The sequence below is a fragment of the Dendroctonus ponderosae genome, unplaced genomic scaffold (genome assembly GCF_020466585.1).
Source record: "Dendroctonus ponderosae isolate FM_Combo_2020 unplaced genomic scaffold, Dpon_F_20191213v2 Dpon_F_20191213_1, whole genome shotgun sequence".
Taxonomy (NCBI): Eukaryota; Metazoa; Arthropoda; class Insecta; order Coleoptera; family Curculionidae; genus Dendroctonus; species Dendroctonus ponderosae.
Genome location: NW_026017110.1, coordinates 17660485 through 17676569, shown reverse-complemented (window position 1 = coordinate 17676569; position 16085 = coordinate 17660485). Strand labels below are relative to the sequence as shown.

The 16085-nt window shown below is 33.3% G+C and overlaps 1 protein-coding gene and 2 long non-coding RNA genes across 4 annotated transcripts in view; 1 reads left to right on the top strand and 2 right to left on the bottom strand.

Moving 5' to 3' along the window:
• The window catches only part of LOC109533438 (AN1-type zinc finger protein 6), a 53425-nt gene that overhangs the window by 22297 nt on the left and 15043 nt on the right, over positions 1–16085 (top strand). For both annotated transcript variants that reach the window (XM_048660965.1, XM_048660967.1), the window contains exon 3: positions 13404–13479. The gene's annotated coding sequence lies outside the window, so the exon portion shown is untranslated. The remainder of the gene's footprint in view (positions 1–13403; positions 13480–16085) is intronic.
• Positions 3121–3945, bottom strand: LOC125502527. The gene is made up of 2 exons (XR_007280295.1): positions 3666–3945; positions 3121–3605 (listed from the first exon to the last, which is right to left on the bottom strand). It is a non-coding gene; the product is annotated as an uncharacterized LOC125502527 (long non-coding RNA).
• On the bottom strand, positions 15656–15984 carry LOC125502524. Its single transcript, XR_007280292.1, has 2 exons — positions 15943–15984; positions 15656–15892 (listed from the first exon to the last, which is right to left on the bottom strand). It is a non-coding gene; the product is annotated as an uncharacterized LOC125502524 (long non-coding RNA).

Sequence of the window (16085 nt, the reverse complement as noted above, 5' to 3'; positions counted from 1 at the left end):
AGTGAATTTCAGTTTGTGGTCGATTGTAATCCCAAGGTACCTTACGTCGTTTTTCGGTTGTGTTATTTTTCCGTCTGCAGTTATTGTGGGGGAGTTCTTAGAGATAATTAACGCAATATTAACATTCGATGCTTCCCAGGAAAAAGCAGAGCACACCATTGCCTTTTCGGAAAATCAGAATTATTTTTGAAATTTACATTTAATTTGGAACGAAAAGCTCTATTGTGACTTTTGTGTCTTAACTCTTAATTTTGGTGACTGTTCTTTTTTACTGAAATGCGCAGATTTTGATTAAAAAAACGAAACCCGCTGCACAATCCGATAAAATTAACGATTGGTTCTTTCCGAAGAAAGAAACTGGGCATTCCAGTGTCGTTTCGGCAAATATTCAATATTGTGCAATTCCACATTCAATTCGGAACAAAAAAGCTCTTTTGTGTTTTTTTGCTGAAATACTCAGTTTCTGATTTAAAAAAATAAAATAGCTTTGTTCGTCGAGAAAATTGATCGAATATATTAAAACTTTTTTTTTTTTTAGTTTTCTTTAGTTTCTAGAACGCACGGCACGGCAAATCAAGATTATGCGTTCAGTTTCGAGCAAGAAAAATGCACAGTTTTCGATTGAGAAAAAAAAACGAAAACCGCTGTGACGTTCGATAAAATATGAAAATAAAAACTCAATATTTAATATTCGATACTTTCCGAAGAAAAAAACCGAGCATGTCAGGTGTCTTTTCGGCAATTAAAAAATATTTTTCAATTTGGCATGCAGTTGGAAATAGAAAAGGCTCTTTTGAGTTTCATTCGTCGAGAAAGTTGACTCAATATTTAATACTCCATGCTATCTACAAAATATAGCAGAGCACGGCAAATAAGAATTATTTCGTTCAGTTTGGAGAAAAAAGGCCTCGTAGAAATGTTTTTCTGAAATGTACAGTGAAATTCTATTTAAAAAACAGCAACCCGTGTATCGTCCGCTAAAATTAACGTAATTTTTAACATTGGATACAATCCGAAAAAAAACGAACAAATGTTCAATTCTACATTCAGATGGAAAGGAAAAAGCTGTTTTACGTTTTCTGCAGAATTACCGCCTTAATATGCTTTTATATAAAATAACAGGAAACTTTACTGGTTTAGTTGATTTTGTTATAGTTTTAGGTAGTTAGTAATATTATCTGCTAATCGTCAAAGTTAAATTGATTCTTATTGGAAAAGCAACAAAATAAGCGAGCAGGTTGTGAGTAGTTTTGTCACCAAAAAGTTTTATAAAAATGAAAATAAAACAAGAAATTGTCGTTAATATAGTTCTACAACTAAAACCATTTTTTCTGTAATAGCTTTTAACAAAAATGAAAGTATGAAATTAAATAGTGAATTAATTAATAATTAATTAAATAAATAAATAAATTAAAGCAAAAATATGAAAAACTTGGATCTTGAAAATCTACAACAGTTAGCACTTTTGAAAAGTTCTAGTAACGTTTTACATATTTTATTAGCCTGTTTATACATGATTTTTAAGAATCTTGTGTACTTTTATTTATTAGTACTTTGAAAACTTGTCGAATTACACGAATCTTTGAAGAGATACGGAATACCAGTTGCGTGTAAATTTTAGAGAAACTGCTCAATTTTGTTCGTTTTGAAATGTTTTCAATTCTCTTCTTCTCTAAGTGCCCTGTCCTCTTAGAACGTTGGCAATCATTAGCGCAATCTGTACTTTGTCGACCGCTTTTCTAAAGAGACTTGTTGTAGTCTCACCATACCATACCATTTTCAATTTCGGAACCTTTAAATTTATTTGGGATTACTCCATATAAAGTAAATATTATGTTCATTAATTACTTCGTAGTAAATGTTTACCGAATTTATAATAAAAACGAATAATTCCGACAATGCCGTGTGAGCGCCCCAAGTGATTTTTCATCCATTCTCCAAATTTCTGTTTTCTTATGGTTATAAGAATCATTTTGATGCAATTGCAGTTTTTGCAAATATCACTTTTTTTCAGTCATAAAACGAAAAGCGCCAGTCAAAAATTGGGGCTTGAGATGCAAATAAATAATTTTTTATACAGCAGAGGAGGAGGAAGTACATTACGCAGAAACAGAGTTGTTTGTGAGAATGAATTGAAAGCTCACATTTAAAAAAACGTTTTATTTGCATTTAATATAGTTGATCGTGTTTCATATTGTTTTTTAGCAAAAGAGTTTAATGTTTGTTTTAGATTATTTTATTTGAAGGTTCAAAAAACTTGTCTGCATTTCGCATCATTTGAAAATATTGCCACACAAAAACGCCTCATCCCCTCAATTCGTATATTTTTAACCATTTTGTATGTATAAACAACCACGTTGAAATATTTCTCACTCTCCAAGTAACAAAATTCATTAAAAACAAATTAGCAGCGTTCTCATTTAAAAAAGAAACCTCATACTGAATGAACAATATTAGTATAATTGAAAAAACCATAGTTTTATTCACTGTTTTTGAAATGAGTGCGTATATTTTATGCATAGGTATTTCGGTAAATTTCGACCCATTAAAGTAAGTAAAATGGATTTGTTTTCTGTTATCTGCGCCTGACTGAATTAAGTGTGGCGTTTATTCTAAATAGTGACCTTCAATGCGAACATACAGGTCGAGACTGATTACACGCATTTAACAGCTGATTGGCTGGCTGGCTATAATTTTTTTCTGGCAAGGCTTTTCAATTCAACTTCAACCTTTTTGCGCCCCATTTCACTAAATAGTTTTATCAATGTATTGACGACGTGGCCTTGTTTTATAACCATCCTATTATTATTTCTGCTATAAATGCTGTTGGAATGTTATCAGTAGTTTGATATTATTCGAAGTAAATTGTTGTTTGGATAAAAGGTAATGAAAAGTTTAGTAGAGTAATTCAAAGAATGGTAGGTACACGTGCGAAAAGATGATAACGCTTTTTTAAATGGAATGCACATCTCAATTGTCATTGGTCAATTGGTCACTTCACAGCGTTTGAGTCAGTTTATGCTGTTTACAAGCCTTAATGTTTAGATCTAGTGCTGTTTTTGTGTTAAAGGAACGGTTTTAGATAAAAAGGAATCTAACCAAGGGGCTGGAAAGGTCCAGTTGTACCTAACTTGTATATTTAAAACTTGAGTTAACAAAAATATATTCGAAACCTCAGAATCCTTTTCCATGGTTGCGTTAGTGCTTGTTCCTGTGTGTAGAAAACTGCAAATGTTTCGTATAATTACTGGAATTCCTTCAGCAGTTCAGTTGCGGGAACAAAATTCTCAGTGCTTGGTGCAAGACAATTATTTTATATTTTTGTCATGTTGCTGATTTATGAACAGACTCCCACAAGAAAACTGCATAAACGTTCATCAATGTTTTGCAATAACAAGTAAGTACACATCCGTAAAGTAGAATGATAAAAAACACTTAAATGGCAAGCATGCAAGCAGCCAAAAAAAACAATGCTTGTGGCCATACGCTTAACGCGTTGGCGCCTTCTGATGTGAAGTGAATGTAGTAATCTATTTTTTTGCACATGCAAATTGAAGTGAGATTTACTAAAAATATCGCCAATATTGTGAGAGTTGTTTGATTATCTGAAAATAAAAATAATTTGCCTTTAATGGGATTTATATTTAGAGTTTGTGGAAGTTTACCTACGCAACCACACGGGTGTGCTTGGATATTGACGACTTTACACATGGTGAGAGAAGCTCACCGAAATTGTCATGTGGCCAGGCTCGAGGCAATTATTCCATTTTACCGATAAGATAACGTCGGATATTTAATAATAGTCCATAGAAACGACTCGTGTTTGTTCGAAGTTGCGCTGGATTATCCCAGAAATACAGTGGGATGAAGAATCTAGTCTGTACGCTATAACTTTGGTCGCACGTCATCAGTGACGAAATTTGACTACCAACATAAAAACAATTATGCATGAAATTTGTGTGAAGTCGAAACTTTTTTGTTTGTGTTTGGGCATTAAAGTACCTCAAGCAATCATAAAATACCAAAAAAGTTTAGAATACTACCTGATTTAAAGCGATGTTGAATATTTATGTTCATTTTTTCAATTATTAGGTTGGTGAAAATTACAATGCTGCCGAATCGATCGTGGATTTAGCGGAAATTTTTTATTAACACATAACGTTTGCTTGTTGCATGTACCTATTTTATGGCAACAACGCTGGACCGACATTGATGACGTGCGACCAAAGTTATAGCGTACAGACTATATGTAACTTTTAGAGTTAAGAATATTCAGTTGGTATTCCAATAATCAACTAGGAGAGAGATGTAGTCAGTTCACTTAGAAATAAAATTATTTAATTCACACTGTGTTTAGGTAGTTCAATGATTATATTACATATTTCGATTACTCACACCCAATTCCTAGTCGAGATCATTCGGATTCTATCAATTTTTGATCAAAAAGAAGGGCGGCAATCCCTGCATTCAGGTAGATAAGTTCTCAAAAAATCCACCGCTGTTCCAAAAGTTACTTTTTGCGTTCAAGTCATTATTGCCATTTTAAAAACGTTGATGAATAACTGGTTTTGAGTGGTTTAAAAACTAATAACAAAAGCTGACACTCAAGCTCAAACTAATAACAAAAAAAGCGTTTCATATGAAAATTCTTAATATTGCTGCATCCTGTATATACTCGCCAGGCATTTTGCAGAATCGCTACTACTTTGGGCAATCTGCACATTGACTACGGTATTTTAGGCAATCTGCAAAATGCCGTACGCCCTAGTCAATCTGAGTGTTAGATGTTTAATTTTCACATTGTATGTAAATAATAGCGATCAAATAAGCAAACGCTCCGGGTCTTGTCGTTTAACATTTCAAAGGTCAACTGGGCAATCTGGGAAGTGATAACATGTGCTTAAACTTAAAAGCAGGTCAATTGGCAAGTCTATATCACAAAAAACAAGGCATATTTTGCCAATAATTTTGTGATAAGTTACGGATAAACGGGGACAAAACTCATGTAATGAGTGCATGAATTGGGACATTTATTGTCATGGCACGTGATGTGGAAGATCGCAGTCTCGTGATGGAGACAAAATACTGATGCAAAACTTCCAGAAAATAAGTCTTATTCAATAAAATTAGTTAGTAATGTTGTTTGTGGTGCACACTTCATTAATTTTTGTATAAATAAATGAAGTGTCAAGTGTATTGTTGCGTTTTTGAGGTCCGAAAGATTCCAGTAACTCGCTCTGTTTGTAAGCCCAATTTAATAGTCTCAACCCGAATTATTACCAACAATAATCGCATTACTGCTTAACCTTGATTTAATAGCGCTCGTTTACTGACTAAGTAGGGGCGTCGCGCTTGCTTTATACTTTATACATATAGCCGTTTGGCAACACTCGAATACGCTGATTAAATTACGGAACATTCCCGATTCCAAATCCCTCGAATTGTCTCGAACTTTCAGTAGTCATCTCGCTGACCGCTACGATTATTTTTCCGCACGCACCCAACAATTTTTTTGTTTTATACGGATGTGATTGATTTGAAAGTTTGTTCTTCTTTCACCTATCGATTTTCCAATTATTTGAATGTAATTTTTTTTTTAATAGTTCTTTGTATTTAAATCTGTACTAGAGACAAGTTTGGTGCTTTTTTGATTCGTTATTTTGAACCTGCGTTTCTTGTTTTCTTTCTTAACTCGCTTTTTTGCAAATAAAAACTCCCAGGGGACGAAACTGTCTATGTAATCCTAATTAGCGTCCATTTGAAAAGTTTTTTTTTCATTTTTCTTTTCTGTTTTTATTTTTTTACGGGATTATATTCAAATGTTCTGTCAAGTTGCGATTTAATCGTGCAAACTGACTACATCCTTACTAGGTTGTTTCCAGCATATTTCGTTAACTTATATTGTAAAAACTTATCGCATAGTAATTTTTTCAAATTGATTCAAAGAAAAGTGTGTTTTTATATTAAAATTAGACTCAATGTTCGGAACTTGCAATAACACCACTTTAGAAGCAAACATTTTGTTGTTGAGTAGTTAAAGCGAGTTTTATTTGCAAAATATTCAAGCTGTAGATTATTTGTTGTTGATCTTGTAAAATAAACATAGCAATTAATTAGCTGCCGATGTTTTGAATCTGTACGCTTTCAGATATACATGTCTAATACAACTAACTCGAATAAAAATGTTGGCTAGTAGGGCAAACAAAGCTGAGGTTTTTGTAAAAAAATAAATTAGGCAACTGTGCGACTTTTGCACCTGGACGAAAGGTCAATATCTCCTAACCATATGCCAATATTAAGTCCTAGTTCGGTCAAACTACAAAACATGCTAATTATTACCCTTACGAAAGGATACTTAAAGTGTATATATAAAAATATATGTATATATATTTTTGTATAAAAATTTTGTGTTAGCACTTTTATGAGAAAGTATTTACAACGAAACACCCTGTATATGATTTAATATTTAGATAGCCTTATAGATCTGATTATTTTTGCTTAACGATTCATATACCTATCTAAAGTGGTTTCTGAAATATTAAATAATATTTATTTTTTGCGTGTTCAAATGACTCATGTTTGACTACAAATATATAAATACAACTCCAATTCAATTTTTTCACATGGGATATCCTGTACATTTAGTTCGTGTGCGGGAAAACCACGGCATTCTCTATGAAATGGTATACAAGGTGATTCAAGATTGACGTTATTCCTCTGCAGGTGTTGCCTGGGGATGTTTTGGAAGCATAGGAAAAATAGTAAAAAGACATAATTGTTATTGATAACTGAGATATTTGCAAAAAACTAGATCAGAAGGATGGTAACAATGTTTTTCAAGGTAAACTGCCTAATTTACTTTACGCAAATATCTGTTGCGTCTTAATTATTACACACTTTAGTAACCATGGGTAAACTCAAAACACAGAGTGTAAAGGTGGCAATGAAATACTTTGAGGTTAGGATAACCTTGTCAACATTTTTGGGGCAATCGTCCACTGTCTCTACCCCTTTGGTGGTGTAAGTTTTTACAGCTTCTACTATGTTACTGTGGCATTTCCCCATAACCAGTCGCAAGTTCGCTGTTGGTGTACATTTTGTGAAAGGAGCTTCACAGTAAGTCACAGTTTGACAAATGCGTGTTATTATTGACAAAGGCTACCTATCCAATTATCTGTTTGTGTTGTGGTGAACCACTATAGCCATTAGGCGCCAATTTTGAATCACCATGTATGTATTATGTTCCTATAGGTACTTAAAGCGTCAAATTTTTTGCAAAAATTCCAATATTTTGACGTGTTTGTTGAAAAAATCTATGAATGCCGTGGTTGCTATGCTACATTCAATGCTACAAACCAGTCGTCAGCTTGGCAGTGACGAAAAATAACTTCTTTTGAATTGTTTTTTCTCTCCATTTTACTAATTACTAAATCACTGTATTAAGAAGCTTACAAACCTATTTTTGAAACTTTCTTGACTGTCAAGCTGACAACTGATTTGAAGCATTAGAAAATGTCCCACAATTATGACATTTCATGTCTATCTTCAACAAATACGTCAAAATAGTCGACAACTTTCGAACAACAAAAGAAGCTTTGGCTGAAACATCACTAATTTGAAGGCACCCTGTTTAATTTAAAACAAATTGCTGCATGTGAGGTTTAGACAGAGTTTTCCAAACCCAGGCCCAAAACTTAGAATTTTCATATCGAAATCTTGTAATTCGAGATGTCTTGAAGCCATGTATTGATGGATAAAAAATATGAATATTATTTAGTACTCCAGAAGCAGCTTTAAATTGGTATAAGAATCATTATGTGAACGTGCAATAATCCACAGAGTTTCTCATTTAAAATATCGAAGTTGCAGGTACAAGTAAACATAAAAGCGACAACGTCGCATCGCTGACAATATTTTGGGTTAATAAAGCATATTCGCTTGTTACAAGTTGTGACTGGCCACCCTGTATACTTCCTAAACGAATTATTCAATAGCATGTGGACGTTATGATAAGTCGTTGACCGAGCTGAGAGCATAGTAGGGGCGTAAATTAGTCCTACTGCAGAAATGTGAAAAAAGACTATACACATCGATCAATTTGATTGATATTGAAAAACTCAATCTTCAATGCTGCATGAAAAAAAATGCCAATGTTGAATAGCCCTGTACATTAGCCTATACTGTTCGGTAGTTAAGTGATTCGTTCTGAACCAGCAGCAACATTCCTAATTGCAATAATTACAAGCCCATTATACACACAATAATTGGATTGTTGGGTTCCTTAGAAAGTACTTTAAAGAAATCGATTCAATAAGTAATTAAAATAAAATTACTTTGTCTAATAAAAGTATAATAGCAGAACAGGGTGCTTCCTATTTGAATACACACTAATCACCTTTAGTGGATATAGAAATGGGTTTATAAGCAGAAATGTTATGGTAGTTCAGAATGCTGAAGAGATATTTCTAATTGGAAAGAAAGATTATAAAAAGACTATCCAAAGACCATTCATTCGAATTAAATGATCAAATCATGCTTTTATTATTAACAAATCAGCAAGGTTGCAATTGCCGATCAACCCTGATGATAAGAAGGCAATACATTCTTACCATTTAAATTTTTGTGTTGTTGTTTATTCATGTATTATATGCCATGTCCCAACAGTAAACCTGCAGCTTAATCAGTTAGACGCGCATCAAAGTGTCCGTCCAGGTGCTTCTGAAGCGCAAAGAATTGGCATGTGGCGATGTGATTCCAATAGATTGAAGAATAGAGAGAACAAAAGTTCATTACTTATGCGGAGACAGCCAAAACAAATCAAATCTGATGATCTGGGCATCCACCCCCCTGGCACCAGTGGCGTCCCTGTTAGTTAAATTCCGGTCGACGACCCTATTTAGAGCCCGCGTGGAGCACCAGCATGTTGAATTGAACCCCAGCCAAGGGGACAAACTGATGGATACCCCGATCCTTGAAGCGGCAAGCCAGCTCGTTTTTTACATTTTTGTTGAGTACGCCCAAATGAGGGGAGGATGGGTTCAATTTACTTGGGATGAAGATAGCGTGAAATTTTCATTTTCAGCTGTTTAATGTATTTTGCTACGATACTTGCACATTTGTATCGCAGTTTTTTGTTAATGAATTACCATTGACGCCAATATTGAAAACAGTCGATTAAAATTATTCGTTTCTGTTGAAAGTACTCATTCGTTGCCGGTATTACACTGCGCACGTTTCCGCGATTTATTGGCCAATAAGTCATCGGCTTTAATCTTGGATATTGCTGTCACAATAAATTGGTGCAATTTCATTAAAACCAACACATATTTCAATGGTTTAGTTCTGTTGTTTTGTGCCGGTAACGATGTGTAGATCATAGCAGATGAGCCAAGGCCAAATTACTTGCTTATGCCTATTTTTTTTAAATTAATTTGTTAAACAATGCACGCAATACATATTTTCAACATCTAAAGCGAAATAAAAAGAAAGAAATAACTGTATCGCTGGCAACATCGTCATTGCACAGTTAGCAAACAACAAATAACTCCCAGACAATTTTTGCAATCCGCAATATATCGCTCGATTTATCAAACACAGCCTGAGTCAACGCTTTACGCTCATATATGGTAACCTTCAATAATTGACCCAATTTAAATAAATAGAGAAAAAAGCATGAGATTAGTGTTTGAATCAAATGCGTCTCGCATATCTCTCAATATGCTTTTTGTGCTCGTGGTTTTTCTTCTAGTCATAATGGGGGTTTAATAATCACTAGGGTATACCGAAAAATAATGTTTTAAACATGTTAATCGAAAAATTCCTATAAACTGAACAAACGATTAAGGTGCAGCAACTAATAAAGTCGCCACATTAAAGTTAAATTGTCCTGTTGGTGGCCTTCTAATGGTAGTATACTTTGGTTTGCATAAGTCAATGTGGACGTTCTATAGATATCTGCCAGCAATATTGAATTTCATACTGAACATTTACGAAGGAGGTGTAAAGTGGGATCGGTTTTATGCATCCCAAAATCTAGTCATTTTTCACTACCCTATTGTGAACATTAGACAAAAGTCACACTATCTGAAAAACGTGTGATTTTCCCTACCGCTAAATTCAGAAAAAGGAAATCTTCACTTTTTCTATTCATACAGGAACTCGGATATTTTATTGCTAGAGGTTCTATGGAATATTATTTCTAATTATACCATTTGAACAGCATGGTAGGAAAGGAAGGTTGCTTTGTAGAAACTACCAACCCAGCAGAATATATTTTTGTCCCCTCTTTATTGCTTCTAATTTCCTTTTATATTTCTCTTTTACGATTTTTGATGCTTTGATTTGATGAGCTTTTGAGCTGCATGTTATTCTCACATGCCTCTCCCTAAACCATGTTGACGATTCAGATTGTCCTACTGATTTTGTACAAATGTTGATCCACTTTGTTATGTCAACTTCAATAAGTGAATATTTACTGTACTTTATAGTCAATTGGGCAAAACAATTTTTTTCCAATTTGACTTATTTCTGATTGTTCCAACGCCACATAACCTACAAAGCTAAATGTTCATTTAATAACGTTGGAGCTTTATAAAAAGCTTCCTTGTCTATAGTGCATTTTGACCGGTTCCAAATAAAGTTTCTAGCTTTTATAATTAAACGCATTTTTTTCGCGAAAAAACTTCTCTAGACTTTCAATTCTCGATTAAAAGCAACGTGTTTTTAACGAGTCTAAACGTGTTCATTCTGCTCTTAACCCCCAATACTTAAAACGAAAATCCAATAGGCGTCAAGAGGTACTTAGCCAGTCTGGTGGGAATAGAAAGTAAGTAGAATGAATGGCTTTGACTGTTTTTCCTATTTTTGGTCACTTCACACATTTTCTCAGAAGCTTAATAAACCTACCTCAATAAATCTACCTACCTTTAACCTATCGTAAAACTTTCCTGATACAACAGTTGTATTATTGCTGTCCATGGTTGAGTCATTCTAAGAACGAAAACAATATTTCATATGTCCCAGAATGTAGGATTAATAGTTTCTCAGGTACAGTCGAGCACCTCTTTTAATTGCCTACGTATACATACACTTTTGGCTATATCTTTCATGGGAAAGAAAACGATCACACCTTAAGAAAGCCGTTCTTAGTAGAGCAAAGTGAAATATTGTTACTTGCTATTTGCGATTATATTTAAACGACTGCTTATCAGGCGCTCTAATTTTTGTCATATAACTTGGGAGAATTTGAAAAGTTTAGCCGTCTTTCTTATAAATTTGTAAAAATCGAGATACTAAGTTGGTACACATTTTTCTCGAATGTCTTTTTGAGTTACATCACTTTTTCGGCAATTTATAATTTGCTTCTCATTATAGTCAAATTGTTCAAATGAAGTATTATAATGCAAAATACCAGCGCGGTTTTTAGTCAACTTGAGTATTTTATGTCATCTACTATTGAAAATTGCAGTATTTCTGATAGTTTTTCCAGGTGTAAGTAACAGTCTTCTTTCCCATGAACGTTTCAATCTGGCCTGGAGTAATAAGAAAATGAAAAATTATTTTTTTAATTCTGCTGCTCGGTCACCGAGCTGCATACATTTATACAGCTTCTGGCGATTTAATTATTAGAGGTACGCAGAAACTCTAAATGCAAAATGTGGGGCTACTCTTAAATCGCCAGAAAATGACAAAGTTTACAATAAATTGAAAGTCGATAGTACAATCCAAGAATAAACTTATCCTATAATTGATCGCAAATAGAGTTTTTTTAAACCTCTCATTGGTTCTTTCTGATACCAAAGCTTTTCTATGAGGAACTCAGATATTTCTTAAAAACTTCTTTAAAGTTTATTTTATGAATAATCGTATTTTGTCGCCTTTTTAAGTTGAATTATATACTGTGGTATCACTTTTGTTCATGGCAGAAAATAACTGAACTAAATGAACCCGGGCGATGGTTTAAATATAGTCGAAACGTTGACCCAAGAAAAATGTTTTTTTTTCTGCTACTTTCCGCTTAACACAAACACATTTTACCAATTAAACGTTTAAGGGTTTCAATTAAAATCTGAATGCATGAAGTTTGAATAATCGTTTTATTTACATTGTGACAGATACGCATGAATGGAAAATGTCAAATAGACGTAACAAAAATAGGAATGTCAAAAACATTGACGACGCAGTAAGTCACATGGATTTTTTGCTAATATTTAGAGGTTTTAGTCTTGATATTGGACGACAATTTTTTTAAATTTTGCAGAACCAATAGAATCATTAATAAAACGTTGCTGCACATGTAGCAACCCAGGTATCTACCTTAAAACCGTCAATAAATAAATTTCTCTTAAGAGCATATATCGATCGTAAAAGACCCTTTTTCAGGTAAACTTTAATACAATTGACAAAGAAATTTCCTGTCCTGCGAGATGTATTTCCTCTACGGGGGATTTACAAATGGTAGCTGCTTTATAGGCTAAAATGCTAAGGAAAATAGAAATAAATATCAGTTGAAATGGATTTTTTTTAGTTTTTCACTGAGAAAACGAAATGTCATTGAGGTGCCATCATGGTGACTATTTTGGTCTGTGTGTTTGACCCTGAGGATGACTCAAATATAGTCGAAACGTTGGCCCATGAAAAATAGTGTTCAATCATTTTTTCCACCATCTATTGACCGAAAACCCACAGCCCTAAATAGGCATCTTTTATTGATTATCATCATGGTCATTAATTAAGCACAAGATCATTTAATCAGTTGTGTTTATCATGTTATATTTTCAGGCACTTCAGGTAACTGCGTTTTTTTTTGTATCAACTTTAATCGTTTCAATTTTCTTTAGATCCAGGAAGAAAAGTCCAAATACGATTTCGTAACAGTTCATTTTATATACATGCTTTCTTATCTACTGGTTGGAGTTTACCCATAAACTTAAATTCCCTGTAGGTCAAGGATAACAGCGCACTTTCTTCTCGTTTCAAGGTTTCTTTTATAGTTATTTCATCTTGGTGATTTTGCTGAATGATGCAAAAGTGGTTAACTTTTCGCACGATCAATAAAATATGGGTCTGAGTCCATTTTATAGCATTCCTGTTTATTGATTTCACCTGCTCTGTTGGACAGTATCGAACTTTAACTATGTGGCTAAATCATTCGACTGATTATAAACGCTGTACAATAGAGAAATATATGCTATTTTATTTTTTGTACTAATTTAGATAAATTGCATTAACGAAAAAATAGTTGTATGCAATAATTTTTCGTTTTAATTGGCGATAGAAGAATACACTTTTCGGGTTCCGTGATTAAAAGGGATGATTTTAATTATCAGTTCGCGTTGTTTTATAATAATTGCATGTCTAGTTAAATTAAAACATGCTCTGTTATAACTCATTTTATTTTACAGGCCCCTATCATGTGATGGTACGAGTCCACTAGAAGGCAAATACGGGCACGCACAATCAATTGACCAACATGTACAGGTAAGAATTGAGTAATTTTCTGAAAAAATATGAATGCTTTTCATTGAACAATCGGAAAACTTTATGATTAGGAAACAAATTTTCAATTTTTGTCTTTCAAATCGTGCGTGTTAATGGCTTAAATATAAATTACCTTGTTGAGATTAATAATCGGCTGCAACAATAAGGTAACATCAATCAGAATGATTTCATAGACATTTTTGCTGTGTAATGTTGCTTCTTCTCATGCTTCCTGGGAATCGCACTAGTTAAATAATACATTGTAGTAACTACACGATTGTAGCAAAAAAAACTGTGTGGGGTTGTAAATATGTTAAGGCAGCAAATGGTTAAAAGTGTTGTGTGTATTATTTGCTAGAGATGAGCTAAAGCGTGATTTTAAAATCACTGATATAACTGTGAATGTGATTTCTTTTTAACTGTGAATTTAACCTATCAATGTGATTTCACTTGTGGTTGCCGTTTTCGTGATATAGCAGCGTCATAAGTTGATGGGCAATTGTGCGTCACTTGCAGAAACAATTTTAAAACATTTGTAATTCATATATTTTTAAATTTAGGTATTCAACAAATTATATTTTATACTTAAAGAACAAATTATTTTAAGGACACTAAAAAATAACAGCCTCTGCAACTAGCAACTGGCTACACATTTTGAAAACCCATGTACTCTAAAAGTTCTAAAAACTTTCTGGAAAAATATTAAAATCGGAACAAAAAATTAATGTTTTATACAGAACGAATAGCATATGTAGTTCTTAACTCTTTGTGTACAAGCTGTATTTTATTTTTATTTTTGACTTTTTTTGCTATTTTGATTTGAGTGAAAATAGGTACAAAAATATTCGCTATATATGATCACTAAATCGTGAAAAAATCACTCTTTAATATCACCTTTGAGTCAATCACGTTTTAAATCACAGTTTATTAATTATTAAGCGCTGTGAAAAAATCTCACTGGTAGTGATTTGTTGCTCAACTCTATTACTTGCGCATACATTCACCGGCTTAAAGACAACTTGAAATAATTCTTTGCCTTTGGCTACTGCACAAAATGGACTACTACCAGGTGCAGCTGCTAGAATTCACAAAAGATCCTAACAATTGCTAGAATACTTGCTGTGTTTTTATTGATGGACCTTTTGTGCAAATTCGTGGTTATACTAAGTAACCTGTAACTGCTTTTGTCCAATACTTCTTTACATTAGTTCCAGCTTGCGAAATGTACCTGAGAATTCCGGCAACATTTAAGTTTCAACATTTTGAATGTGATAGACTGTTTATCATAGTTATTTTTAGCAAGTGAGCAAAAGTAATTTGTTCACAAGTAACAGCAATTGATTATTGATTTATTTATTTAGAACAGACTAACAGACTAAAAAGTTTGGTTTGGATAAAGCAATTGACTATTTAAAACCTTAAAACACGTGCAAGATTCATTGAGAAGTATCCAAGTGCAACTCATCGTTAAACTTAGTTGCTGAAGATGTAACTGAAAAAAGATAAAACATTACATAAATTTAATTGTTTCGATGAATTATGTTACATCTTTAGCGATAGTGAAATCTAACAAAGCATTGTAGTGATATAAACTTGCACGTGTTTGCAAAGAAAAACCGCGTGATCGATTGGTAGAAAATGTATTTCTTCCCCTGAAATGTAGCGGAATGAAAAACACAAATCGTTTTACGTAATGTTTTGTTTTTTTTGTTTTAATTGTTGGAATGCTTACATAAGTGGTGCCAGTTTAGTATCAGATTAAATTAACTTGAAGCATTTTCTCTCGCAAATTCTGTTTTTTTCCCATTTTTATTTGTTACCGTACTTGATTTTTTTGTACTTGTACTACGTAATTAGTAACTGTAGTTTTTACAGTTTATTAAATGTTCTAAGTGTTAGCGCTTATCAAGATTAATTCACCGTAAAAAGTAAAGTGAACCCTAACCTTCCATAGTTTTATCAGCTGACATTTTTTATAGATTTATTATTAGAAATTGCATTTTTAATATAATGTGTCCCAAGCTTTTTGGCAGTGACGTAGTAATTTTTGTTCTATTTCTATCTCTTGTCCACCGAGCGAGACGGAAATTTGATGTCTCACCAAATTGGTACAATTCGATTGGCTGATAATTCGACCACCATCGGATCTTTTATCACAATAATATCAGATTCGACAAAAATAATTCTCATTTACATCCATCACTTGAACTTTTGCTTGCAAGGTGTACATTATTGAATTGCAAAAATCTAAATTCTGAAAAACACGACTTGAATGTTCTTCAGTTAGGTACATCAGTTTGAACTGATTCACTAACACATAAATCCATAAATCTGCTTTGCTCAAATTTCTTCAATAAATTGTGAAACGCTATCAAATTCTTGTGCACCATGCAGAAACAACTTCAGCTCGGACCTAAAACCAGCAGCTTAAAAACTACGCCTTTTAATGTTATAACAACCAACCTCTGGCTTCATTCTAGCTCTTTTTAAAAACCTTTTAAGTATATATGTATATACAGGGTTGCTCATTAGTGCGTCAAAGTGCGATATCTCAGTAAATATGAAGTTTACAAGAAAATTCGTCCAACGAAAGTTTTTCACGTTTA